This window comes from Periplaneta americana, chromosome 2, assembly GCF_040183065.1.
Source record: "Periplaneta americana isolate PAMFEO1 chromosome 2, P.americana_PAMFEO1_priV1, whole genome shotgun sequence".
Taxonomy (NCBI): domain Eukaryota; kingdom Metazoa; phylum Arthropoda; class Insecta; order Blattodea; family Blattidae; genus Periplaneta; species Periplaneta americana.
Window position 1 is genome coordinate 91,792,230 of NC_091118.1, and position 27,929 is coordinate 91,820,158.

Below are 27,929 nucleotides of genomic sequence, written 5' to 3' on the forward strand. Positions count from 1 at the left end.
ATTCTTCACCTGACATAATTAGGAACATTAAATCCAGACGTTTGAGATGGGCAGGGCATGTAGCACGTATGGGCGAATCCAGAAATGCATATAGAGTGTTAGTTGTGAGACCGGAGGGAAAAAGACTTTTAGGGAGGCCGAGACGTAGATGGGAGGATAATATTAAAATGGATTTGAGGGAGGTGGGGTATGATGATAGAGACTGGATTAATCTTGCACAGGATAGGGACCGATGGCGGGCTTATATGAGGGCGGCAATGAACCTTCGGTTTCCTTAAAAGCCATTTGTAAGTAAGTAAGTACTAGTAGGCTACTACTTTATTGTTACTGCTTTTGTTACTTGTACCCATATTATCAATAGTATTAATCGTACTGCTACTGATACATTATTTATCGATGTTCATAATTATAATAGTAATATTAGCATTGTTAATAATATTTTGTTACGTGTTTATGTTAGTATTATTAATCCAGCTGTTATGGGTCCTTCTGTTACTGATACTCATGTTTGTTATAAGTGTTCATATTAATATTATTAGTACTACTTTACTAATATAGGCATACCTACTTTGTTGCTATTACTTTTGTTACTAGTACTCATATTATTTGTAGTAGGTCTGTTACTCCTATGTTTCTGGTACTTTGGTACACATACTCGGATTCATAATAGTAATATTACCAGTGTTATTAATATTTCTCTTGTAAGTGCTCATATTATTAGTAGTTATACTACCACTCTCATTATTACTTTCGTTATACTGCTCTAAATATGACTTATTAACACCAATGCTACAGTTACTGCTTCTGCTGCACCCGCTACTGTTACAAATACTACTGTTAGTACAACCACTAATAATAGACTACTGCTACTGCTGTACTGCTAATATTACTATTTCTACGTTCTACGTCCTGTATTGCTACCACAATTATTATAACTACACACTAACGCTTACATCTCTGAAAGAAGTTTAAATTTTAAATTTAAGGTTTTTTCTTCGCTGACATATGATGTGACTCGTAACTTGTTGTTGACACGCTTTCAGGAATGTTTGTCCAAACATTTTCGTCCAATACAACATTTAATCCAAATTTTTATGACCAATACATTTAAGTCCAGTGGAATAAGTCTATAGCATTTTCGTCCAAGAGTAAATTTCGTCCAGAAACGTTTTAGTCCACAAAAATTTAGTCCAATATACATATTGTCCAATCGTGATTAATTTAGGATATTCAGATACTAGAAGCACATTTTAAACAGATGCCAACAATATAATACCGAATAATGAGAACTCAAAAATGGACAGGTGTAGTTAGGGAAATGCATACATTAGTTTTACTTAAAATTCTCAGGTTTTGATCGCAAAGTAATTACTTCAAAAAGGAACAAACCACTGCTGATAAAAGACTTCTGCTGTTATCAACACTACTCTTATAATAAGGATCGAACCAGGATATATTAGCGATGTGAGAATCGGTCAACCTGTAATGAAATTACACAGCAACCCCCAGAACCCCGAAGATGGAAATAGCTGCAATGAATGCCTGATCTTTGTTCTTTGAAATAACTGAAAATAAATCTGATATTTTATTACAGTGATTTTTTTTTGTAATAAACATAGCTACGAAAATTTCAAGTAAATAAATTCGGTCTAAATCAGATAACGACATATATATATATATATATATATATATATATATATATATATATATATATATATATATATATATATATATGACGAAATTTCACGTAATACTAAAAAGACATGGATGAAAGATTTGTGGACAAAATTTGATGCAGGAAAAACATACTGTATAACTGGACAAAAGTAAAATTAAGACCAAATTACGAATGGACGAAAACGTAATAGATTAATATTCTGCTAACCGTTGACACTACGGCAATCCTGTCATACACAACACAGAAGATCACATAGATAATGGAGAATCATACATGTTGTGAGTAGAAATCGAACCCACGAGAGTGCCTTGAAACATCTGTCATTGCGTGTCGCTGTTTGTAAGATACCTTAAAAATAAACTACAATTAAAGTGAGCTAAAATTCTGAAAATATATTACAAATGCTTCTCATCGATTCATAGCTGTGTCTTATGCCCGTCTTCCATTTCAGTCGTTGAAGAATAAAAGTACCGGCTGGGGTGGCAGTTGACCTTTACGTCACCGTTACGTAATGGAGAGCGTCTTCAGGAACTAAGACACGCCCGCCTATTCTATGACATTGGAGATTTATCGATTAAAAGTAGACGCTAGTCTGTTAATAATTGTGTTTGCCAAGCGCGCTCATTCATGACGTTAGAAAGGAACTCCGGAATTTAAAAGAAAGAACTGACTCTTCTGATCGTAACCTTCTTTGTGTAACGAGCGATTTAAATAAACCTGTTTGTATATCTAGCATTCCATCTCGGTTGAGATATTGTTAACTATTTTATTCTCTCAGGAAATTAACTTGCTTGTAAACTGTATAATGTAATGTGTAGTGAAATGTACAGAAAATCTTATTTCTTTTATTGGAGAAAAGTGCAATAAACAACCTAATTCTAACAGTTGGTGAGTGAGATGCGTTAATAACTGTGTTAATGAGGTACCGTAAATGTTCAAATTTATAGTGCATACCATACTATTTAATACTGTACGTCTATTTAAATCCGAGCCCTATGTTTGAAGATTAAGAAGTTCCATATACCCATATACGTATTTTGTCTACCTATTTCGTTATTATATATCATATACTGTAATTACTTTTTATACTACGAATATTACTCCTTGTGGAATGACTCCACATCAATTTCTAACGTTAGTTCGTAGTTAGTGGCTTATGACCAAGTCTGGGGCTCGTTTTGCAACAATATTGTACGATTTCTATTGAACGGACTAAGCGATTTGTGCAGGATTTCTCTGAGAGTCCACTTTTCTCCTCGACATCGTAATTTCATCATTATGTTTTAAACTGTTGAAATCCTTCAGAAAATATTATAGAAGAATACTGAATTCTTCGAACTGAGGAAATCTGTATATAATATAATATGAATCAGCGATTTACTCGAAAAATTACCTTAATATTGAACAATAATAATGATCAGGGAACGGATTTATATGGACTAAAAATATATGAAATATGTAAATATATATGTAGTTATTTTTACCAAAATATGGAATTAAATATGGATTTTTACCAAAATATGGAATTAAATATGGACTTAAAATTATAAAAAAATGACTATGTACGTTAAATATTGGTACATTTTAATCAAACTAAACAAAAAATATAATGGACGTACCTTATCTTCCAATGTAGTTTCAACAAAACACAATTTTTATTGTCTGTTACCATAACAATAGGTTACAAACATTTCTTTCAAGTGCTGAAAAGTGAATCTTCTTCTATTGTCTCTGAGGATAGATTTATACTGACTAAAAGAGCGTTCGACGTCACAAGAAGTAACTGGTACATAATTCAATTTCACAATGTCTGCTGGGGATAAGTCCAAGTTAATCTTCACTGTTGATTCACCACTCATCACAGCAACAACCTTTTGTAGTTCTTCATATCCAGGGTTTTTTGAAAGTACAGTGTCCACCTTAGCTCTTACTGCATCTGCAACTTTACCTCTACCACGATTCAGTTGTTCCACAGTACTATTTATAATTTCAAAACTTTCAGATAGTGAAAGGTGCCTATTTTGGAGACTTTTGAGCGTTTTTATGATGCATGAAAATGTATGCTGAATGTGAGCTAAGTCATTCTTCACACTTATGTCACAGGTAACTGTTTTCGCAGTATCAATTGAGACTGCATCTTCAGAGTCCAATGCAAGGAGAACATTGTTAATAGAGTCTATATGTTCGGCATAATATTCAACTGCTTCTAGCCATGTACCCCATCTAGTTAAAATTGGCTTTGGTGGCAATGGAATTTCAGGGTACATTTCTTTCAACACGTTAACTCTACTGGGAGCTTTGAGAAATACTTTTTTCACTGATGAAATCAACAAATCTACTTTAGGGAAATTGTCTCTGACCACTTCTGCCACACGATGAAATGCATGCGCCACACAAGTAAAATGAGTCAATTTAGGATATACAACAGATAATGCTTGTCCAGCTTTGACCATATAAGGGGCAGCATCGCTAATAAAGAATAACACATTATCGTACATAATACCCTTTGGCCACAGGATACCCATAGCTTCGTTGAACAGTTTAACTATAGTTTTGTTATTGCACTTTTCTAGAACATCACAATGTAAAAGAATTCGTTCAGAATATTGTTCACTTAACAAACCGATAACTACATTACCAACAAGTCTACCTTCTTTGTCGGGAGTCTCATCAATGGAAACCCAAATTGAACTATCTTTAATTTCATCTCTTATCTTCTGTATTGTCTCATCGTAGATGGATGGAGCATACGTCTTCCTAAGTGTTGACTCATCCGGGATTGTATGTTGAGTATATTTTTCAAGGAATTCCCTGAAGACCTTATTCTTTAGTTTGTAGAGAGGAATATCAGCAGAGATGAGAGAACGGCACAGGTCGATGTTAAACTCAGATCTTACATTCGATGTTGTTGGTTGTGTTAAAAACAATTGTCTCTGCTTGGAATTTAGTTGTTTGTTGGCCTGATGTTTACTAGTTGTAATGTGTTGTTGCACCAGGAACTTTTGTGTAGATGATACTGCACACTGACACAAATTACAAAATAATATTTTATTGTCAGTTGATAAACCATCTTCTTTAAATTCTGAAATGTAACTTGTTAGTTTTGATTTTAAATTGACTGAATGACGTACTTTTGGCATATTTACCGTCTTTATAGTATGATTTACAAAACTGAACCTATGTGTACTCTGACTGGCATTTAACTGTTGAGCTGCACAACTGAAGTCTGTTAAAAATTTTAAATTAAATTAATACAGTTTTGTAACTTACTTTCCCATTGTTGATAGGACTGCTAATTTTCAAATAACTCTGATGTTAAAGGGATTACTGAACATGTGTTTAAATCTCTATTGTTGAAATGTATTTTTAAAAGTTAATGGAATTTTGTTTTGTTTTATTGTTAAACCTAATATAATATGGACTGTTTTATATGAAATATGGAAAATATATGGAAATTAACGAAAATATGTACTAAACTCTAAAATATGGAAAAATATGGAAAATAAAAGTAGGATTTTTCAACCCTACACATTGTGAAACATAAAGATAATGCAAAATATAAATTATATTAGCTTTATAAGTAAATATGTATTTACATATAAATCCTTTCCCTGATAATGATGATGATAATAATAATAATAATAATAATAATAATAATAATAATAATAATAATAATAATAATAATACATACATACATACAAAAGTGTTCTGCCATAGGGCAGGCCTTTCACTGCAAACTCAGCATTATCCAATCTTTCCTATTTTCTGCCTTCCTCTTAGTCTCCGCATATGATTCATATATCTTAATGTCGTCTATCATCTGATATCTTCTTCTGACCTGAACTCCTCCCGTTCACCATTCCTTCCAGTGCATCCTTCAATAGGCAGTTCCTTTTTAGCCAGTGACTCAACCAATTCCTTTTTCTCTTCCTGATCAGTTTGAGAATCATTCTTTCTTCACCCACTCTTTCCAACACAGCTTCATTTCTTATTCTGTCTGTCCACTTCACAAGCTCAATTTTTTTCCATATCCACATTTCAAATGCTTCTAATCGTTTCTTTTCACTTTGTCGTATTGCCCATGTTTCTGCCCCATACAATTTCACACTCCTTACAAAGCACTTCACTAGTCTCTTCCTTAATTCTTTTTCCAGAAGTCTGCAGAAGATGCTCCTTTTTCTATTAAAAACTTCTTTTGCCATTGCTATCCTTCTTTCGACTTCTTGGCAGCAGCTTATGTTACTGCTTATAGTACACCCCAAGTATTTGAAGCTCGTCACTTCCTCTACTGCCTCATTTAGTATTCGCAAGTTTACCTTCTTTATTTTTTTCCGACAACCTTGGTCTTCGTCTTGTTTGCATTTATGTTCATCCTATACTGCTCACAACTGTCATTTAGCTCCAGTAGCGTATTCCGTAGTATCCCTACATACAACGCCATATCTTCAGCAAATCTTATGCATTTCTTCTTCCTCCTACTATAAATATCATCTCTCCCATGTTCTGAAAACATTTCTTCACGAAATCCTCCAAGTAACTTAGATGTTGTGACAGGGTAGGTGATAACCAGCATCCTTGTCGTACTCCTCCCCTATTTCACTTCCTTCAGACATTTCTTCTCCTGCTCTTTATTCTTCTCTAGATATCATTTGCCGATTGTATTCCTCGTACCTTTTCCCTCCCTGAAACCAAACGCTCTTCTTCTAACTGTCCTCCCATCTTAGAATATAAACGTCGATTCAGTATTAATAGGAGAATCTTCGCTGAATGCGATATCAGGTTGTTGTTGTTGTTGTTGTTGATGATGATGATGATGATGATGATGATGATGATGATGATGATGATGATAATGATGGCATAATATTGAGCGACCACATATTATTGCTTTTGGCAGAATAAAATTGTTAAATGAAATATGTTACTATCTGCACGGTGTCGAGGTTAGAAATGTATGAAAATACAGTAATTTTCGAAATGTTTGTTTCTCCTCTTTTTTTAAGTAAAGCCAAGTGCATCAGTTGTACCTATCCCTCGTACCAGTCATCTCGTCCCGTTATGTCAAGGTAAACTCAGTAATCGGACCTGTTGCCATGATTACTGTTTATGTGACATTCCAAATCGCCTTTCTATCCTAGAAGATGGTATTAATAACGTACCTTATGAAGTGCTGATGACGCCACTATTCTTGATATGTTGCGCTTCCAGTCGACTTATATGAGCTCACTATCAAAGAATCTTGAAGTACATTGCTTTGATAACTATAAAATAAATAGCATCGAGATGTGCAAAAGTTACAATAATTGGATAACAGAAATTGACCTAAATAAAGTGTATAACTGGAAGAGCTGTTTCTTCAATAGACATGAATGGTCCTACATTATGAAGTCAGCTGCAAAGCGCTTGCTTAAGCTATAATTATACATGATGGTGATGGTGATAATGATGGTGGTGGTGGTAGTGGTGGTAATGATTATGATGATGGGTGATTACCTGTCTCTAGTGGGTACCCATAGAAAGACACGAGTACTCAATCTCCGGGAGGTTATTTGGAATCTGTGGTAAACAATGTGATCGTAGGATATTTTAAGTTTCCCCTTTTGTTGCTCTGTTATTTCCATTCAAATGTTGGTTTCTTCGTTACCATTATTTCGTCTTTCTGTGACTTCTGTGACATTTACGAGGGACGGAGTGTCTAGCTACATGTTTTCTCTGAGTATTCTGAAGTCTCGTACCATTTTCGGTATATTATTATATAGTTGTTGTCACATAATCTCATCTTTGAATATACGTGTACAAGTGGTTTTTAGTTCAACAGGGATGTTAAAAACAAAATTAGCGAATACTATGTAGAAAAAAAAACATCAGGAAGAAAAATGTATATAATGAAATAAACAGATAAGAGATAAGAAAAGTGACGTTAAATTATTAGGACAGTCTTAGCCAAACGGATAGTATCGGCTTTGCATGCTGATAATCCGAGTTCGAATCCCGGCGGATCCAATTGAAATTTGTGGTGGACGAAGACAGTGCTGGTGGTAGTTTTGCGGGGACTCCTGTCGGCATTCCATCATTTCTTCATTAAGAATTATCATATGGTGCTATGTAGTTCACCTCCCATGGTCGTATTGTATCCTAGAGACATCCTGAAATTCTTGAGGCCTTGTATGCTTGTTGCCTCACTCATATTGTAGTGTGCCATTTATTACTTTTATTATTTGTAGTATCCGCAAAATAATTTAGACTCATCTGGTTATGAATGAAATCGTTAAAGATACCAAAAATATTCTTAATGTACGGTAACAATACACTGAAAGCATATGTAAAATTGTTGAATGATGAAGTAATAAAATTAGTAAAACTCCAATAAATTAGACTTACAGATAAGGATTATAACCGACCGAGTTAAATTATCTAGCAAGTTATATATTTAAAAAAGATAAATCAATGCTTTTCACATTTCCACTACAAAAAATAATACATACAATGGCTCGCAAGATCTTAATACCTACTAATTATAAATAGTGGGCATGTCTGATGAAGACCGCTGGATGACAAGTAGTAAGTGGACTAGTCAATAGATGGCAGCACTCTAATACAATAACAACAATGTCCGCATTACTCGAGACAGTCGACAATCGCGAAACGACCTTACAGTTCAAGCGACTACAAAAAATCTAATAAGAAAAGCTAATTATTTGATGAGATGGATAGGTAACAGACATGATTTATCTGTAGTCTTGTCGCTGTTATTTCTGACGTGGCTCCTTCTCTTTGATTCCGTCTTAAGTTGGCCGCGTTGTTGCACATTCTATATACCTGCTTGCCGCCGAGTAGGGCAGTATATTAATTACCAGTTGTTTACTAATGTGGCAGCAGTGGAAGTGCACAACGTCATCAGAGGTGAATGACAAGGCGTGCACGTTTAAATGTACCCGAGGTACAACGTGCTTGGCTGCCGGAAATAACAGCGACGCGGCTTTTTTTCTGTAATACTAGAAGAATAAAATGAAGGGGGACGGGAGAAAAAATAAGAAAATGAAGAAGTAAGAGGACAAATGGAGAAGAGAAAGAAGTGAAGGGGGAAGAGAGAAATAAGAAGCGGAGGAGAAATTGGACATTTACTGTAGATATGAAATCTTGCCAGTTGTTGCTATTATACCATGCAATCAGAATTTGATATCCGAAGAGACTTAAAATCAAATCAAACATAGGTATAGGTCATTCGGTATCACGTGAAACCTATCTGCAGGTAGCTAGCTCGCTTACTCCCACCGAACTACGGCGCACGGACTATTCCATATGAAATCGATCAGTAAAAAACGTCGCATTTTTTATACTCTATTTTTTTCCCTATTTATACAAGGTACTGAAGAGAGTGCATTTGCAAAAATATACTATCGAAAGTGAAACGGTTTTCGTATTGTTGAGCGACAAATTTAGCGTATTTTAGAAAAACAAGCCTCTTTCAGCGCTCAGAACTCTGGAACCATTTACTGCAGAACATTGAACGAGAGCTCATTTTGAGCTGACATTTGGTAGGTAATGATAAGAAGTAATCCTGATTTTTATTATATACAGAGAGACAGATAATCTGATTTTACTTACTTTTAGGCTTTTTGTCCATTTGTAAAAATGTAAAAAAATATTGAGAAAAAAACCTTGCATTATTAAGAGGGATTCGGCATTGTTTGCTTAGTGACACGGCAATAAGTTTCGAGGGTATTACATAAATTATTTTCACACGCCTAGACTTGAAAGGCGTAACACACTGGCCGAGAGATGAAGATAAGCGAGCATTGGGCGTCATTTTACTCCTGTGTTTATGAAAACCTGTGATAAAGCTAGCCCAGCTATGCGCTACTAGACGAAACATCACGTGTTTATGTCTCTTGGCTTGCTCACAGTCAGCTGGTTAGCTCACGCGCGTACTATTTATTTCCTTTATTTGATTTTTCAATACTTTCTTATTAACGTTGCATCAGTAAAAAATACGTGTTTATTTTTACTTTCAATGCGGAATATAACCATATATTTTAAAAATATTTTTTCGTGGGAAAAGGTGTCTTAATTAAGAAAAATCTAAATTTCTCCATTTCCATAAAAAGTAAGAAAAACTGTTTACATGGCAATATAAACTTTAACTTTACAGCATCAAAATAAACCATGATTTTGATCATTGGGTGAAAGGGTTTCGGAGCCACAACAGTTTAAAGTTGCTAATTTCATGAAAATACGATAAATTAAAATATTTTAAATTTAACTATGAAGTTCTGATGCCTCAAACTTTGCAAAAAGCATTGTATCATAGTTGTCTACGGACAGAAAAAGTTTCATTGTATTTAAAAATTGCAAGATTAATTTACTCTATATTTCGATCGATTTGAGATGGAATAGCCCGCACACAAGCATTTGTTTCACGAGATAACGAATGACCTATAACAGTCTTGTATTTGAGATGAGCCCAATGTGGGATAGTTCCAATATTAATGCTGGTGACGGTAATTGTGATAGCATAGGTGGTGGCAGTATTTACGGTGGTAGTGATAGTGGTGGTAGTAGTACCGGTATTACGGTGGTAGTACTAGTAATGGTGGGGCGATGATAGTAGTAGCATAGGTGGTGATAGTATTTATTGTGGTAGTGGTGGCAGTATTGTGGTAGTAGTGAGTGGTAGTATTAGTTGTATTGGTAATTGTGGTGGCGGTGAAATGGTAATGGTAATAATAGTAATGTGTATACGGTGGCAGTAGTGACAATGATAGTGGTAATAATAGCGGCGACAGTAAAGCCTTGGTTTTTCAGAACCGACTACCTCGCACCTCGCATGCTGCGATTCAGAAAAACCAAAGCTTAATTGGCGAAGACGATTTGAGTAGGAACGGTGGTACTGGTATAAGTGGCATTATTGGCAATGTTGGTGGTGGTAATAGTAGTTGTAGTAATAGTGGTGTCACTTGTATCCATGTAGTGCTGGTAGTAATAGCAGAAGCGGTAGTAAATTCTAATAAACAATACCTATAGCAATAAATGTAATAGATGTACCAGTCTAATTATTCAGCTGTCAGATGGGCTCTGATACAGTTAGTTATCCCATTACAAGTGGCATTTGCCCCGTGCATCCCGGAAACAGACGTGACTGGACCTTGGAGCCTGACCTTGGCTGCAGCGCTTTCTCTCGCATCCGAAGACGCTACACGAGGCCGCGGATCACCTTGATGGGAGCACCTCTTCTCTCCGGCTCCTCGGGGTGTAAAGCATTAACACACCTCAAGCTTGATACTTGTGAGCAAGTGTGCTATTGCATTTTTTTGTAAGCTTTATGGGGAAAATACTTTGTGCTATCAATAAAGCTGTGACATGTGGGCACTAAACAAATAAGAATAGGCAGGCAAGAAGGCAGTAAACATACTGAAAGAGGCATTAATATACAGTAGACACTCAAATGCATAATACAAAATAGGCTGTTAGTAGACACTTACTATATCGTGTGACACAGTTGATGAATAGGAAACAATACTCTAATTGAAAATACAATTGTGTACAGTATGTTCACTACCGTAAATGTTCCAAATGTACTTCATTTTTAGTAGGTAAGGCTATTTATTATACAGTAAAAAGATACATTAAAAACTATTGTATACATAAAACAGAAATATCAATTAAAGAAATAATCCCCATATGAGCAAACGCTCGTGGTCAGGAGTTCAAAACCACACTGTAGTCAAGCAGAAAGACGAAAACAAAATAAGCAAATTAATATAAGCAATAAAATGGCACAGATTACAAAAACAATAACCTATAGGCCTATGATAAAGAACAATCACAATTGAAAACGTTTACAACCATTATTCACAAGTATAATGATATAAAACTAATATTTAGCAAATAATTATCTAATTCTGTGTTAAGTTCCCTTAATAATTTCTTTAATTTTCAGTTTAAAATTAATCATACTTATGTCAGCTAAAACAGGGTACTGAGAATAATTGATATTAGAGGAGAAAAATACGCTCCGGCGCCGGGGATCGAACCCGGATCCTTGGTTCTACGTACTAAGCGTTCTAACCACTGAGCTACGCCGAAGTTCAATCCACAGGACCGGATTGAACCCCTCTTCTCTAGTGTTTTTTCCTTTGTGGCCTTACTCCATGTTCGACATATATGTTAATATAATATTATATTGTATTGTCAACTGCCATTATGCAAGGAGCGCACTCAATTGAGTGACTTGGTGCCGGGATTCCACAGCACTGTTGGGCGAAGAATCTACGTAAAGATTCAATATCAATTCCTTGGTCGGCGGGAAAAGGTACAAAAGTCAAAAAAATTCATTTTTCAGGAGAGACTTTGTTTTCAATTTATTCTTAACTGAATATAAGTATAATAATGAAATTCATGTATATTGGTTAAAGTAAAACCCTTTTCAATTTAAAATAAAATAAATTTTATTATTTAAAAAATTAGAAAAAATACTAGACTTATGTGATTTGGTACAACAAAAAAATCGACTTTTTTTTACTTATGTGCCTTTTCCCGCCGACTAAAGAATTGTTACCATAGCAGATTCTGTAGGAACAAAAATTAATCTTTACGTGGGGTGCTGAGAAGTTAATTTGCTGAAGCTATGTTTCATACCAGCAGCCGTTGAACTTCTGGATTCTGTAAAATGAAATAATGTTTCTTCTCTTATTATAATTATGCTAATATATGTTGAAATTTTTCTTGTTCTTCTTCATTTCAAGACAAACTCCTTAATGCTACATAATTTTGACATGGTGGAAAACACATTTACAAACAATTAAAATCACAGTAGGTACTATAACATAAATTGGAAATCATGTCACTTAGGTATTGAAAATTAAATATTAGAATACCATATATATAGGTACAACCATGAGCAACTCAAAAACATTTGTTTATAATAAATAAATATTAACTTCTAAAAATAAATACAAACATGAAAATAATAAATCGTCACCGGCGTAGCTCAGTTGGCTAAGGCGCTTGCCTGCCGATGCAGAATTGCACTCGGGTGTAAGTTCGATTCCCGCTTGGGCTGATTATCTGGTTCGGTTTTTTCCGAGGTTTTTCCCAACCACAAAACAAATATCAAGTTATCTATGGCGAATCCCCGGTCTCATCTCGCCAAATACCATTTCGCTATCACCAGTCCTATCGATGCTAAATAACCTAGTAGTTAAAGAAACATGTAAAAAACTGATAAAGCTAATTTTAGTCATTTCTTGAAATTCAAATACTGTATTCGAACAGCACCTATACTACAATGAGCATCTCGGAAAAGGCTAAACTTTTAATTGCTTATAATAAAATCACTTTCAGAAAAACCTTAACACACAGAAATAAAAAAATGCAAAGAAAAGATCATGATAATATTAATAACAATATAAAAATTGTTATAAATAACACACAATAAAATAATTTGGAGGCAGACAAATATAAATGTGAAGAAAATTACGCTACAGATTGAATTTTATGTCATGAAATTGTCATGGCACAGGCTACCAAGGGGAATAACAAGATCGCCCCACATTAATAATGTAAATCACATCTTAAATGAGAGTACTTATTTATGTTATTGTTAATTCAAATTGTTAGTGGACATAGAACGGACAAATACATAGAATTTAAAAAAAAAATGAAAAATCGTCAGTGGGGTAATTCTATTACCCCTCTTGGTAGCAGGAGGGTTAAGTAAAGAAATCCCTCTATCGAAAAAGTTTCTTCTTAAGTCATAGTTCAGAGTTTTACAATTGAAGATATCCTCGGATAAAGGATGTAACATCAAATTAATGAAATATGTGGAAAAGATGGAAAAGTTAATTTTGAAGCATTAATTTATAGCAATAAATTACACTAGTCAACAAATTTTAACTTTTTGTCTGTCACAGAAATCGAAAATCACAGCGAAAAATCTGTAACACGTAACATTTTTGTGTGACAGAAGGAGAAGTACAGTATTTTGCTTTAACAAAACTTTTTCGCGCATTTCAAAATACGTAATTACCAGGGAACGGATTTATATGGACTAAAAATATATGAAATATGTAAATATATATGTAGTTATTTTTACCAAAATATGGAATTAAATATGGATTTTTACCAAAATATGGAATTAAATATGGACTTAAAATTATAAAAAAATGACTATGTACGTTAAATATTGGTACATTTTAATCAAACTAAACAAAAAATATAATGGACGTACCTTATCTTCCAATGTAGTTTCAACAAAACACAATTTTTATTGTCTGTTACCATAACAATAGGTTACAAACATTTCTTTCAAGTGCTGAAAAGTGAATCTTCTTCTATTGTCTCTGAGGATAGATTTATACTGACTAAAAGAGCGTTCGACGTCACAAGAAGTAACTGGTACATAATTCAATTTCACAATGTCTGCTGGGGATAAGTCCAAGTTAATCTTCACTGTTGATTCACCACTCATCACAGCAACAACCTTTTGTAGTTCTTCATATCCAGGGTTTTTTGAAAGTACAGTGTCCACCTTAGCTCTTACTGCATCTGCAACTTTATCTCTACCACGATTCAGTTGTTCCACAGTACTATTTATAATTTCAAAACTTTCAGATAGTGAAAGGTGCCTATTTTGGAGACTTTTGAGCGTTTTTATGATGCATGAAAATGTATGCTGAATGTGAGCTAAGTCATTCTTCACACTTATGTCACAGGTAACTGTTTTCGCAGTATCAATTGAGACTGCATCTTCAGAGTCCAATGCAAGGAGAACATTGTTAATAGAGTCTATATGTTCGGCATAATATTCAACTGCTTCTAGCCATGTACCCCATCTAGTTAAAATTGGCTTTGGTGGCAATGGAATTTCAGGGTACATTTCTTTCAACACGTTAACTCTACTGGGAGCTTTGAGAAATACTTTTTTCACTGATGAAATCAACAAATCTACTTTAGGGAAATTGTCTCTGACCACTTCTGCCACACGATGAAATGCATGCGCCACACAAGTAAAATGAGTCAATTTAGGATATACAACAGATAATGCTTGTCCAGCTTTGACCATATAAGGGGCAGCATCGCTAATAAAGAATAACACATTATCGTACATAATACCCTTTGGCCACAGGATACCCATAGCTTCGTTGAACAGTTTAACTATAGTTTTGTTATTGCACTTTTCTAGAACATCACAATGTAAAAGAATTCGTTCAGAATATTGTTCACTTAACAAACCGATAACTACATTACCAACAAGTCTACCTTCTTTGTCGGGAGTCTCATCAATGGAAACCCAAATTGAACTATCTTTAATTTCATCTCTTATCTTCTGTATTGTCTCATCGTAGATGGATGGAGCATACGTCTTCCTAAGTGTTGACTCATCCGGGATTGTATGTTGAGTATATTTTTCAAGGAATTCCCTGAAGACCTTATTCTTTAGTTTGTAGAGAGGAATATCAGCAGAGATGAGAGAACGGCACAGGTCGATGTTAAACTCAGATCTTACATTCGATGTTGTTGGTTGTGTTAAAAACAATTGTCTCTGCTTGGAATTTAGTTGTTTGTTGGCCTGATGTTTACTAGTTGTAATGTGTTGTTGCACCAGGAACTTTTGTGTAGATGATACTGCACACTGACACAAATTACAAAATAATATTTTATTGTCAGTTGATAAACCATCTTCTTTAAATTCTGAAATGTAACTTGTTAGTTTTGATTTTAAATTGACTGAATGACGTACTTTTGGCATATTTACCGTCTTTATAGTATGATTTACAAAACTGAACCTATGTGTACTCTGACTGGCATTTAACTGTTGAGCTGCACAACTGAAGTCTGTTAAAAATTTTAAATTAAATTAATACAGTTTTGTAACTTACTTTCCCATTGTTGATAGGACTGCTAATTTTCAAATAACTCTGATGTTAAAGGGATTACTGAACATGTGTTTAAATCTCTATTGTTGAAATGTATTTTTAAAAGTTAATGGAATTTTGTTTTGTTTTATTGTTAAACCTAATATAATATGGACTGTTTTATATGAAATATGGAAAATATATGGAAATTAACGAAAATATGTACTAAACTCTAAAATATGGAAAAATATGGAAAATAAAAGTAGGATTTTTCAACCCTACACATTGTGAAACATAAAGATAATGCAAAATATAAATTATATTAGCTTTATAAGTAAATATGTATTTACATATAAATCCTTTCCCTGGTAATTACAATAGTGGAAATAAATAAATTCCTAAGATACAAAATGTTTACACAAAATACACTGATGTTTCACAGAAAAATAATAACGTTGCATGAAAAATAATCACAATAAGAAAAAGTAGCATTATATTCCTTTTTTCCCTAAAAAATAGGCTTTTACTTTATTAATTTAAAACTGGATCAAATGAACTGTAATTTTTAAGGTTTGTAAATTAAATTGATTAAAATCTCAAATCAAATAACTTAGGAGCCCTACAGTAAAGTAAACAACCATATTCAGATTTCAAGCTAGATTTTTTTAAAATATATTTAGTTACATTTATTTTTTCCTCTTGTAGTTTGAGTCACCTTCTCTTAACAAAACCCAACAATAGTCCCCCGTCATATTAGAATCCCACCTTCCTTGATATCGTTGTTCCATCCTGTGTATATCTTGATGGAATCTTTCCCCTTGTTTATCCCTTACGGCTCCTAAGTTCTCTGGGAAAAAGTCCAGATGGGAATGCAGGAAATGTATTTTCAAAGACATTCGACAACCAAACTTCTGGTAACTATGCAGGAGTTCTTGCACAAGCTGTTGGTAATTTCCAGCTTTATTATTACCTAAAAACCCACTAACAACACTTCCAAAGCTTCTAGTTCCTCAACACTTTTCTTTCTCGAAGCTCTCATCTTTCAAAAGTTTCCTAATTTGAGGGCCAACAAAAATTCCCTTTTTACTTTAGCTTCATTGAGTTTCGGAATCATATTCCTTACATATGCAAAACCTTCTCCATTTTTATCCATAGCTTTAACGAAATTCTTCATTAAACCAAGCTTGATATGTAAAGGAGGAAGCAATAAGTTTTCCGGTTTTACTAAAGGGACATACTAAAACTTGATATTGTGTTCTCGTGGGACATAGCTTTCTCTGGGAGACCAGTCTTTCACTATATAGTGTTTTTCAGTCGCTTTACTATTCCATAAACAGAGAAAGCAGCAGTAGGTATTTTTTGAATCTGCCCTGAAGTCCAAGCAATAAGGCGACAATTTTCAAATCTCCGCAGTTGCCAGCAGTATGTTTTATATTGGATTGCATCTAGTAACACTGATAAATTTGTATAGGTTTCCTTCATACCCACTGAATACGCCACTGGAATTGATAGTTTGGTGTTTTAATTGTGCAATAACACTGCTTTTAAACTTATTTAGGAAGAATCTATTAAATAACATCCATTCATCTGGGAAGTATTGAAGGCCTAGTTCTTCAATTAAGCCGTCTATATTTACACACACGCACATAGAATTCTTCATTACAAAATACTTCGAAAACTGTTCACGTCTCTTTCTTACAATGAAATTCTAGTATCTGGTGCTAGCAGTCTAGACCCTAAAATCTCAGCTTGTTATTTAGTGAGATTAAGATCTCTTATTAAGTCGTTCAGTTCACATTGTTGAATTAAATGGGGTTCTTTATGATGTTCTGGACTATAGGACGGATCAGAGGATGTTGATGATTGAATGAAGCCATTTGTTTGTTCTATTGGGAGAACCAATTCCTCCAAAGGGAAGGTGGATTAGGAATAGGGAGTTTTGGTCCATGTGGTACAGGTCTTATTGCAGATGGAACATTAGGATATTCAATTTTAGATCTTTTCTTCTTTTTTTAAACAGAAATAACAGTCTTCTGCATGGCTTGTCGGTTCACGCCAGGTCATTGGAACTGCAAACGGCATACTTCGATTCTTCTTTCCATCCGTTCATTTTGTAAGTTTTGAGTAACGTGTTATGCAGCTCACATGGGGAGCCCATGATTTGTCCTCATCACACACATTGCATTCAAAATAGCAATAATATACTTGTTTTAACTTATATAATTAATTCAGAAGCTGCAATTTTGCCGTAAATTCTCCACATACGCAACAAAAGCTGACCGGCGAATTTACACACCCACGACGAGGTTTTTTCATTCTGAGAAAGCGTAAATGAATGCGAAGATAAACACAACCAGCGATACAACTTGTCACAAGCTCAAACAATATTCAACTAATCCTAAAATGCAATCTATTTCACTCTAAAAGCCTACCCTCTCAGTGCTTTTTGGAGGTCTAGCGCCATAAAGCAATAAAGTAATACAGATATTACATCACACACTACGCGCCTTATTAATGCAGACTCATGTATTTGAAAGAACCTATTCCTTAAAATACACTTCTACTGTAGTATATTCTGAAGAACAATACGCTATAAAACGTATCAATATACTATTTAACCGTTTAAATAAAGTCCATAGTTCGATACCCGAGTTCTTTGGTAAATTCATTCTTTTTTTTTTCTTCACAATTTCCAGTTTTTCTCTTAAATGATGAGTGACGGAAAATTTTCAAATTTAGATCCAATATTAGCACACAAAAATTGATCTAAAATGACCATTCTCAACCTTGTGACAAAAACATTGTTGACTAGGGTTATTATATCCAATAGCTGAATGTACTTCTATCGTTGATTAATCAAATGATTCTGTTAGTAAATGTAGGCCTAAAATTGATATCTCTGAAATTACTTTCCTCTCTCGTGAAACGTGTTTTACAGATTTGTTGGTTGCACTTTTATTCCGGGCGGTCTTCAATTATAAAGCCAGAATGCCAACTCGACAGAAGTCTTTTTATCTACTGAAAGTTCTGAGGAAAGAAAATGTCATTTTGTCTAAGAATAACATTTACAATACTGGGTAGAAGATAAATAAGAATAGAACATCAGAATAACAGTAAAGGTCGAGAATCAAACAGCTTTCTACTACAAGACTTCATTGGAAATGACTCTGGACATAAATTTACGTCTTCTTGTCGATATTCCAAATCTGATTCTGTGACTTTTAAGCTAGTAGGGCTTGGAAGTAATCATGACATAACTCGTGGATACGTCTCCGGTGTCCGCTCAGATGCTACCAAACACATTAACATAGTGAGAATTAAAAATTCATTACGGGCTGTTCATCATCAGGATGCCACCGAGATGTGATGTATAATTTACATAACAAGTTTACGTAGAAGACCACAATGAGTGAGCAGTAGCTTGCTACTGGAGGTCACAGTATTGTGTTCGAGTCTTGCCTACTACATTAAACTTTATTTCGAGTCTATTATCCTTCTTTGTCTCATAATTATGAAAGTAGTTGGATCAGCTGTGGACACAGCTCAGTAGCTGACGATTTCCAACCAAAGACATTGCATGAATTCTGAGACAATAGTCGTAGAGTGTAGTCAAAGAAATTTTAAGGGTACAAGTGGAAAACATCAGGGCCACATAAAGCAAATTTCTCAGAGAGCAAATTGAAAGTTCAACAGTGATCATTATTTCATACAATGCTCAAATTCGAACGGCATGTTTCTCGAACTGTAATCGTTTATACTCAGTAATATTCAACGTGATAAAGTGATACGTTTGGAAGTAAATCTCGAAAAGACAAAGTATATGATTATGTATCGTGACCGGGATATTGTACAAAATGGAAATATAAAAATTGACAGTTTATCCTTCGAAGAGGTGGAGCAACAGTAACAAATATAAATGACACTCGCGAGGAAATTAAACGCAGAATAAATATGGGAAATGCCTGTTATTATTCGGTTGAAAAGCTTTTGTCATCTAGTCTGCTGTCAAAAAATCTGAAAGTTAGAATTTATAAGACATTTATATTGCAAGTTGTTCTGTATGGTTGTGAAACTTGGACTGTCACTTTGAGGAACAGAGATTAAGGGTGTTTGAGAATAAGGTTCTTAGGAAAATATTTGTGACTAAGAGGGATGAAGTTACAGGAGAATGAACAGTTACACAATGCTGAACTGTATGCATTGTATTCTTCACCTGACAATTACGAATATTAAATCTGGACGTTTGAGATTGGCAGGGCATGTAGTACATATGGGCGAATACAGAAATACATATAGAGTGTTAGTTGGAAGACCGGAGGGAAAACGACCTTTGTAGAGGCCGAGACGTAGATGGTATGATAATATAAAAATGGATTTGAGGGAGGTGGGATATGATGATGATGGCTGGCTTATGTGGGGGCGGTAGTGAACCTCCGGGTTCCTTAAAAGTCATAAGTTATTAGATATGATTAAGGAACAACTTTCCTTCTGAAATACCCTTCCTTGAACCAATGGTATATCTGAAACATTCCTTATTCAGCCAGTGCGCCATACCAATCAAAGAAGAATCTGTTGCTAAAGTAATTTTACTTTAAGCGGAGCTATAGTCACTTAGAATATGTAAAAGTGACCAGAACAAATACTGTAACTTAATACTGGCTCGGGCATGTTTTCACATTATAATTTTCATGTATATACGAGTATAACAATTGTTATAGGTAATAATAATGCAATTTCTACGTCGAAAATTAAAAAGATCACTGCAATTAAGAAAAATCGTAACGAGAATGGTAACCGAGCTCTTGATTTGGGATCAAAACCACTTGGGCTGATTATCTGGTGGGTTATTTCGAGGTTTTTCTTAACCCACAAGCTGAAAATTTAAGTATTCTATTTGCAGATTGCTTTTCTTGGTCAACTGAGAGCACAGTTTGGCCTCACATATTCGTTACCTGTTGGTTAATCTCATTTGCCAGACGTCTTTGTAGGCAGTAATGTGGTACATCTAAGAGCTCCGCAGCGTGGCACTGGCTTCGTTCTTCACGTTGAGCTTTTATTGCTTTCTGCATATTCTCCTATGACCATGAAGACTGCGTCTTCCTTCTGTATTTACCAATCTAGGACAAATATAAACCCTATTTTAGTGAAATCAGTTAAAAAAAATTCCTGACCCTTTTCAGCCTTAAAATAGTGACCCGAATCACCCAAAGAACAGTAATATTTTGCATCCTAAGATTTGCCATACTGATTGGTCTTGGAAGCTCAACATATGCGTAACCTATCGTTTAAGATCCCAAATTCAACTTAATTATTGAATCATATAAATATGACAATAATAACTGGTATTTTTGTAAAACGTAGATTAAATAAACACTACAATTCAAGAAACTAAATGAAGTAGTTCCTCCTCACTGTTACAGTAACAATTTTCTTCCTCAAACGCAGCACCAAAAACAGTGCTGTTATATTGCTTTCCCGCCTTTCTGTATTGAAGAAGTTCCACACATCACCGCTAGCTAGTGCACAATCAAAAAGGAGTGCGTTATATGGCAGTAAAAATTTTTAATAGCCTCCCTATCGATATAAAAAATGAAACTCAAAACAAAATTACTTAGGGCCAAATTAAAGAAGTACCTAATTTCTCACGCCTTCTATTCTATAGGTGAATTCATGACATTCAAGAACACTTCATTAAATTGATACTAAAACTTTGTGTTGTACTAGTAGACTATATTGTAAACCTCTTCTGTATATATTTTTCTTCTAGACTGTGACTATAAATTAAGATTTTATAATAGTATTAAGTTTTTTGACTTGTTCCATATTCTAGCTGTGAAGCAATGTATGAATAACATGGAATGTTAATAAATACAATACAGTACAATACAATACAATACAATCCAGTATTCTTTTCTCTTTGGTTTAAAGAGCGCTGTTTTCAAAACTGCCCAATTCACCTGATAACCTTTTTCACCCTTGTTTACTCTAATTGCGAAAATTGTTAAAATAAAATTTGCAATGCTGAGTATTGTTGCACATCACCAACTGAGTTCAGAAGAGGGAGAGGGGAAGGGGAAGGTAAGAGCTGAAGGCCGCGTTTGCTAGAGTAATGTTGCACTCGCCGTTAAGTTGCCAAATGCATCATAGAAACATAATGATTTTCTCTGAAACGATGAATGTTAGAAAAAGACATTTCGATTTTTTCAAATCTTCTCTTTCATATATAAATGCAAGGAATGCAGGCTTATCTCCTATTTCAGTACACTATTAAGTGATTAAATTGGTATACTTCTTTCGATAGTAGTTCAAAAAATAATTTGTAACAAGCAATATCATTTCCAACATAAAAATTAAATGAATTCTCACGAAACTTAAAAAAAAAAAAAAAATTGAAAAAGAGAAAATATGTATTACGATTTTGAGCTCGCGAAATTTGTTTCCTTAGATAAACGCCGATTATATTTTATGTGAATTAATAAAACAGTTTAGGCAGAACGCTACTTAATACTACAAAGCAAGAATAGCTTAAAACGTAGGTAAAACCTTTGTAATGCGGAAGTAGTGATAGTATTAGCACTAATGTGTATGTGTGTATCAGTTTTAACTTAACATAATTAATAATGCAGCTCTTTGCTTGTTTCATTTATTCTCTTTGAATTGAAACAACCCAGAACTCACCACGAGGAGGTGGCTGCATGTCGAGTTCCGCCCTGCCCATCCCAACCTCCCTTCCATGTGGACAGTGCATCTAATTATTCAGTTTTTTTAAAGTGTTATCAGTTAACTTTCTGCTTTTCTTTGCCTTTCTATTTTATTCGACCTTGTCATTTTACATCTTATTTTCCTTTTCTTTTCTTTCTTTTCTCTTTCCCTTTTTTCACTCTACATCTTCTTTGTATCTTTCTTTTTCCATTTTCTTTCTTTTGTCTTGTTCTTTTTTCCCTTGTTCTTTCATTTTTTTTCTATTTTCTTTTTAATCTATTCTTTACACTTATATTTTCTTTTATCTTTTCCCAGTTTTTATTTTACCTTTCTTTTCCTTTTCTTTTCCTTTCTATCTTTTTTCATTAGCTTGTTTTCTTTTGTTTCTATTTTCTTTTCTAATTTTTCTTTTTCTTTCCTTTCTTTTTTATGCTTTTCTTTTACTTTCCTTTCCCTTTTTTTAATTTCGTATGTTCCTTTTTTCTTTTCTTTATTTTTTCTTTTATAGTTATTTTCTTTTTACTTTTACTTCAATCATTTTGCTTGTACATTTTTTCTTTTCTTTCTTTTCCTTTATTCATTTTCCTTGTTCTTTTCTCTTCTCTTTTCTAATTTTTTCCTTTTGTGCTTTTGTCTTCCTTTCTTTGTTTCCTTTTACATTTTACTTTTTTCTTTTGTCCTTTCTTTTTTTTCCTGATTTTTTCTCTTTCTTTGACCTTTTTTCATTTTTATTTTACTTTTCTCATTTTAATTTTTTTCTTTTTAATTTTCTTTTATATCATTTTTCTTTTCTGATTTTCTTTTCCTTTCCTTTTTCTTTTTACATTTCACTTTTTTCTGTTTTTCTTTTTTCTTTAATGCTTTTCTTTTTCTTTCTTTCCGTCTTTTTCAATTTATTTATTATTTTTGCTTTTCCTATCTTTTAACTCTTGTCTTTTTCTTTTTTATTTCACTTTTTCTTTTTTCCCTTTTTGTTCTTTTTTCTATTTCACTTTTTCTCTTTAATTTCCTTTGCTTTCTTTTTCCTTTATGCTTTTCTTTTCCTTTCTTTCATTTTACTTTTTTCTTTTCCTGTTATGATTTTGTTTTCCTTTCTTTTTTTATCTTTTTCATATTACTTTTTCTTTTTTTTCTTTTCTTCTTTGTTTTCCTTTTTTTATTTTTCCATTTCACTTTTTCTCTTTTATTTCCTTTGCTTTCTTTTTCCTTTTTGCTTTTCTTTTCCTTTCTTTCATTTTACTTTTTTCTTTTCCTGTTATGATTTTGTTTTCCTTTTATCTCTTTCATATTATTTTTTCTTTTTTTTCTTTTCTTCTTTGTTTTTCTTTTTCCTTTCCTTTCTTCTGTCTTTTTTCTTTTTCTTTTTTCCTTTGACTTTTTCTGTTTCTTTCCTTTTCTTTCCTTTCCTTTTATTTTAGGATTTTCTTTTCCTTTCTTATTTTTTTCTATTTCACTTTCTCTTTCCTTTCCTTTCTTTTTTGTTTTACTCTTCTCTTTTCTTTTTTCTCTTCCCTTTTTATTTCACTGTTTGTTTTCTTTCTTTTACTTCCCTTTTTTCTTCGTTTTTCCCTTCTGCTTTTGTTTATTTTTTTATTTACATTTATTCTTCAATTATACTTTTTCTCTTGCCTGATAGCTTGCTGCTGTATGTGAGAATATTAAAATCGCATTCTAATGCGTTCAAGTAGGGCATGTAGAACCCAAACGGAGTTTGTTTTTTTTTTTTTTAATTTTAGATAGATGTAATTATTCAGCAATATTATACATACATATGCATAACACTATCAGAATTTTCTCTTAAATCCAATGGACGGGTTTTTGACTGTACGTGCTTTACAAAACAAGTCCTACTTTGTAGGTTTCACTCCCTTCACCTGTGAATGGTTCCAAACATTCTCCAAAAGAACACAAAGATTAATATGAAAATGGCACAAACAAAACATATTATATAATATCTGCAGTGATTGGGAAAAGTGACACAAGTCAGTTTCCACAAACCTTTTTTGATAATTTATTGACAACTTACGGAATATCTGCTCGCTTGGAAAAAAATACATAAGTATTCCTCCCATTACAATAATTCATACAGAAAAAAATCAAATCGACACAAACCAGTGTAAGTTGTCAATAAATTAGGTATCAAAAAAGGTTTATGGAAACTGACTTATGCCACTTTTCCCGAGCACTGCAGATATATCCTAGCCTAATATACAAACAGGCATAAAAATGTAAATTCAATAGTTACCATTATCCCTTCCTCAGTCCGGATCATAAATTTCAACAGATGATGTTCTAAGGTGTCTCACTTTCAAGAGGAACAATCCAATCTTTTGTTCGCATTCTCTATTCCCCATGAGGTCAAGACATGCAAGTGAACTCCTATTCTGACTTAGCATCGAGGGTGGTAGATATTTTCTCCGAGCCACCGGCGCAGCTCAGTCGGCTAAGACGCTATCCTGCCGATTCGGAGTTTCGTTCGGGCGCGGGCTCAATTCCCGCTTGGGCTGATTACCTGGCTGGGTTTTTTTCCAAGGGTTTTCCCCAACCATAAGGCAAATGTCAGATAATCTATGGCGAATCCTCGGCCTCATCTCGCCAAATATTATATCACTATCACCAATCTCATCGACTCTAAATAACTTCATAGTTGATGCAGCGTCCTTAAATAACCAAGTAAAATAAAAATGTATTTTCTGCGTATATGTTCCGTTTCGTCGTCACACTGGGCTAAAATGTCTCTCCAGGAATGCTTTTCCCCACACAAATTTTTTAATTTAGCAGTGGCGAAGTTAAGGTGTAAATACTAGTTAGGCTGAAAAGTCTGCTTACCTTCCATCTTTTTATACAGAAGATGTTTCTCAGTTTTTCTATCAAAATTTTTTGTGACACAGACTCTACAAACAGATGGTGACCATTTTATTTTCCTTTCTCTTTTCCATTTTTTTAATTTCACTTTTTCTTTTTCCTTTCTTTTTATTTCTTTCGTTCTTTACTGGTATTCTTTTCCTTTCTTTTTCGTGTTTCTTTTATACTTTTCCTTTCTGTTCTTTTATCTTTAATTGTTTTACGTCTCTTTTATTTTTTTCTTTTACTTTGCTTTCTTTTTCTTTTTATTTTCTTTTCAACATAGAGTTACATAGATTTTTCAGAAAATAACCCCAAAATTAACAGTATTTTAATTGGTAAAGACTATAAATAAAATTACATTTAAACAGAAAAATGCCAAAAAAAGGGCTCATGCAATACTTGCAGGTTAATTTCCCGTTGCGGATGTATGTCGTAGGCACTTTTTAATCAAAGGATGAGATGGAGAAAGAAGGATTTAATCTTTCTTCCAATGCTTCCATGTTTTGTTTGCTCTTGTTCCTTTTTTAAATTTACATCCTGTGGTCATCAGTTGCCATTTAACAAGAACGTCAGTTGCAGTATCATTAATTTTGAACAACTTCAGTTGTGTATGTTAATGTTGAAAAAAGATATTCATGTAAAGATATATATTTTTTAGTAGGTTATTTTAAGACGCTTTATCAACAGCTTAGGTTATTTAGCGTCTGAATGAGATGAAGGTGATAATGCCGGTTAAATGAGTCCGGGGTCCAACACCGAAAGTTACCCAGCATTTGCTTATATTGGGTTAAGGGAAAACCCCGGAAAAAACCTCAACTAGGTAACTTGCCCCGACCGGGAATCGAACCCGGGCCACCTGGTTTCGCGGCTAGACGATCTAACCGTTACTCCACATGTGTGGACAGTGTAAAGATATAAACATTAAACGAAATCAAATGTCTTTCTAAACTTAAGCCTCTTCACAACCATGTTTCTTTACTGTAGCGAAACATGGACTTCTTTGGCAATTTATCCAACGTTTTATACAATTTCCAAAGTAATTTCAAAAACACATACTCGTACTTACCCAATGAACGAATGTTGGCGATATGCCAGAGCAGACTATGTTACTAAGCAACAGAGGAGAATATATTTAACAATACTAATATTGTATTGCCATTGCCTACTATGTATTCAACACTAATGCATCATGGCTAGTTTAGTAATAAGAAGATAAAATTATTCACTCAGAAGCAGAAACGATGGAGGCGTGAGGTTTACACATTTGACTGATTCAAATTAATGATATAGCTAACATAATTGTGAACATTGTGCAGTCATGAAAAACTGGCCAAATCATTTCTATATCACTTAAAGATCTATTATGCCGTCAGCAACGTATTGTTTGATATGTACTAATTATAAACAACAAATTTGTTTATTGCAAACTGAATAATATCGAAACTGTTGATTGATAATAGGTTGTAAAATTATTATTATTATTATTATTATTATTATTATTATTATTATTATTATTATTATTATTATTATTACTAGTATTAAAACAATACTACGGCTTCAATTTCTCCGAAACTTGGAATGGATAAAAAAGAAAAATGTTGATAAAGGAAACAATGGGAGTCGAATACGTTATCATGTGACATACCGTAGTAATTTTCATTTGTCGTAATTTAGGGATCTCATAAGGACTTATGTTCTTTCAGTTTTCTTCATTTTACCTTCTCTTTTTATTTTTCTTTCCTTTTTGTCTTTTATGCTTTTCTTTCCATTTCCTTTTTATTTAATTTTCTTCATTTTATTTTACTTATTATTTTCTTTCATCTCTCTTTTCTTTTTATTTTATTTTATCTTTGTTATATTTCTCTTTTCCTTTCTATCTTCCTCTTTTTTATTTTCCTTTTCCTTTTCGTTTGTGATTTTCTCTTCCTATTTTCATATCGTTTCTTTTCTTTCTTTTTTGCCTTTCTTTTATATTTTTCATTTATATTTTAATTTTCTTATTTTACTTTTTTAACTTCATTCCTTTCATTTATTTTTTCTTTTCTGCTTTTCTTTTCCTTTCTTTTTTCATTTTAATTTTTCTTTGTCCTTTTCTGCTTAACTTTTCGTTTTCGTCTTTTTTATTTTACTCATTCTCTTTCCTTTTCTATTTTCCTTTCCCTTTCTCTTTCTCTTGTCTTTTCCTTTTTTATTTTGTTTTTCCATTTTTCTATTCTTTTTTCTTTTTTCACTTCCTTTCATCATACTTTCTCTTTTCTTTTCTTCTCTTTCTTTTTCTTTTATGCTATTTTTACTTCTCCGATTTCATTTTTCCTTTCTTTCCTTTCTTTTTCTTTTCTTTTACTTTCTTCTACCTTTTTCTTTTTCCTTTTTTCATTTTACTTTTATCTTTTTCTTTTCTTCTCTCTTTCTTTTCTGTCTTTTATGCTTTTTCTTTCTTCGTCTTTTTCGTTTTGTTTTATTCAGTCCACATTTTTCTTTTCTTTCTGTTTTTTATGCTTCTCTTTTCCTTTCCATTTTCGTATTCTTTTTTTTTTGTTTTACTTTTTATTTTCTTTCGTTCTTTTTTCGTCTTTCTTTTCTGCTTTTCTTTTCTTTTATCTTGTTTCCTGTACTTCTCTTTTTTTTTTTTTTCTTTAATTTCACTTTTTCTCGTTCTTGAAAACTTGCTACTGCATGTTGACACACGTTAACATTGCAATATAATGCGTGCAAGAAGGGTATATAGAGCCAAAAGGGAGTTTTTTTTAATTGAACAGTGACAAAGCTAAAGTGTAAATACTGGGTAGATTGAAAAAATCTGTTTACCTTATTTATCTTTATACAACAGATGTTCCTCAGCTTTTCTA